Below are 3,077 nucleotides of genomic sequence, written 5' to 3'. Positions count from 1 at the left end.
GGTCTACATACAGGAACATAATTACTGATATTTATTTAGGTATCAGCTTGCTCATAAAGCACTTTCAAGTGGTATTAGTTGCATTTAATTTTGCAACATGCCTTTTACAAGTACATATGTCTGCTCCTGCTTGCTGGAAAAATCTGAACACAAGATCATGACCTTCAGAGTTTAGAATCAAAAAAAATTAAAGAAAGAAATGCGTTTGGCAGGTAGTATAATATACAAGTATTAAACATAAACTCAGAGAATCAAGTTGATAGTTTATTAGAACAAGTTGATGACTACATGAGTTTTGTATGTTGATTAGAAATTTCTTCTAGGAGCCATCTGACATATGTTGTAAATGAAGGGGTTCTCACTTCAGGCCTCTTGAAGGGCCACTTTGGAAACACACTTGAGCTTCACTTGACTCTGTAGTTTCAAATAGCTCATCTCAGAGAGAAACATGATCACACCAAAAAGTGACATGGTTGAAGTCAGGACACCTACTGGAAACACAGCAGTAACATGTTTGCTTCTCAAGGCTTCTTTCTTGACAGGAAAGTCAGGTGGAAAGTCAAGAGTGGTTTGGCCATAAAGATCTATTATATGGTTCCAGCTCACTGCAACAAATGTAAAGAGGCTGCTAACACCCAAAACTATGGCAGAGAACTTGTAGCAATATATCTGCATCTTCAGAAATGGGTCTTTCATGCAGCTAATCTTGAAAGTTATCGCACTGAAAACCAGAACTACAGGCTTCATAAAAATAGACCATACTATCAGGTTCTGTGCATACTTAAATTCACATGAAATGTTCCAGTTGAACCAGCATCTTGATTAGAGTTCCTGAGATGTTAAATACTTGAGGATAATAAGCTTCCCAAAGTCCAAAGGACACAAACTGCACAACATTGTCTTCAAATTCCCATAGGCGACAGAATTGGTTGCTGGCAATGACTATTTCAAACACCAAAGCTGATAGGCTGCTAAAGAGGCCACTCAACTTGAAGAGGCATTCCTTCTCTTTGGAAAATCTGAAGATTGGATTGAATAAGTGTAAAATGAAGCCAAGAACATAAAGGAACACAGTAAAATAAAGTGAGTCACTATAAATAGCACTAAGCTCTCATACCATGTCTACACAGTTACATAATTATATTTAAATAATCTGTGTATATATTAGGGTTTAACACACATAAGAAAAGAATATAAGAAGTCTAGAAATCCAAGAAAATGGCAGGCATATCCTCTACAAGACGCTTTGAACAGCAATTTTCCCTATTTGGATGAATTGTACATATTTGTTGTCTATATTATGCATAAAATCAATATTGAAACATGAATTTACAATATCATGTGTAAGGTGATTTTTATTTCAACTGTGTTTGTGATACATAAATATTATAAATAACTGAAATGGGAGTAATAAGCAGAAATATTGCTCAGAATAATTGTGCTTCTAAATTATGTTAGTGGACTATTAAAAACACACCAAATCCATCTATATTGTCTGCTGAAAGAACAAAAAATGGCAAATGATGCAGATGATATATCACTTGATGTCCATATTCTGTACTTGAGTTCTATATGTATTTCTTTGTATGTGTTCATATTTGTGATTGTATGTGTGTACATATCATATCTAATCATGTGTGATCACCTGAATTCTCTCCTCAGTGCTACAAAATTAAAATCTACATGCAAAACATGAGGAATGATGAATATTTCTATCATTTCCAACAATGTACTCAATGTACCACCTTCAGAATATTGGGTTCAATTGACTGAAATGTAAAATAAATCCTGACTACATTATGTGTGTAACTGTCTCCTTCAACACTAAACTAAGTCTCCACATACATTATGTGCAGTTATTTAGATCACTTTTCAGTTCATATCTTTGTATGTAATATTAATGGTCATTAAATATATACTGTACTAGATGCCATTAGTACTTGAGAAGAAAAATAGAAAGCTAAGACACTTAAACAATAACATTGCTTCTACCTATATAAGTTTAAAGGACCTAAAAAATGAATATTTTTGCAAGAAAACTTTGTTACCAATTCCCTACTGCTCCTCAATCTCTGTGGAATCTCTGTGGAATGTGCTTCCTAATGAGGAGAAAAAAAGTAGCTATACTTCTTGGAAAGTTATATCAACATGATTCAAATCATCAATTGGCAAGAGATGGTGGCTTGTGTAACACTACCCATATCCACTGCAAGGCAGGTCTGAGACAGTGTATGTGAAGAGCAAGGCACTTTGAACCTGAAGCAGAATTATGATAGAGAATGCTATTGTACAAGACAAATGAGGCATAGCCTGGAATAATCTTTTTCTACACCCAACTCTCAATCCAATGAAATATATATATGTGTTTTAGAAAGATATAATTTTCAGGACTCCATGTAAATTTTATGTTGTTACCTTTGTGTATCAAGGGTGAAGAGATCCATTTGAAAGAAGCTGAGATCATAAATATCTTCCAAATAACAGGAAATGTTGACCAGAGATAGAGTCACACAAGAAGTGACTCACCTTTAATAAAAGAAGTTCTGTTAGGCAAGTATTTCAGCTCATAACAGTGTCTCACTGACCAATCCCTGCCTCACACAAACATTTCCATATTGATCCTCAGTTACACTCTTCAGGGGGATTAGCACATTTGATAGTCCACACCCTCCAATGAGATTAAAACAATCATTACCCCATTTTATACATAGGAGAACAACACAGAGATGCTAAGTCACATACTACTCTGGAAACTACACAGGAATAATGGGTAGTACAGTCTCCTGAATCCTCAAAGAATCACACAGGGCTTCCCTGAATTATGATATTATTAAGAATCTTCTCACTTAGAAATGATTTCAAGAAATAGCCTAACCATGTCAGTGGCCTTTGAAATTGAAAGTGGTTAATAAAAACTACATTCTAAATATAAAATACTTGCCTCTTTGTGTGTTGTATGTATGAAGAACAAATATTAGTGACCACCAGCTTTAAGTGACTCTAAAAATTCTGATGTTTCCATGGCCACCAGAGAAGAATGGTAGATTATGAGCAATGACCTGGAATTGAGACAAATA

At 34.7% G+C, this 3,077-nt stretch overlaps 1 pseudogene; it reads right to left on the bottom strand.

Moving 5' to 3' along the window:
- Positions 1-363: 363 nt before the first annotated feature.
- On the bottom strand, positions 364-2,444 carry LOC114633905 (annotated as a pseudogene).
- Between the last annotated feature and the right edge of the window lie 633 nt (positions 2,445-3,077).

Source organism: Grammomys surdaster, unplaced genomic scaffold, assembly GCF_004785775.1.
Source record: "Grammomys surdaster isolate TR1022 unplaced genomic scaffold, NIH_TR_1.0 792, whole genome shotgun sequence".
In the NCBI taxonomy this organism is placed as follows: Eukaryota; Metazoa; Chordata; class Mammalia; order Rodentia; family Muridae; genus Grammomys; species Grammomys surdaster.
This window is presented reverse-complemented; position numbering and strand designations above follow the sequence as displayed.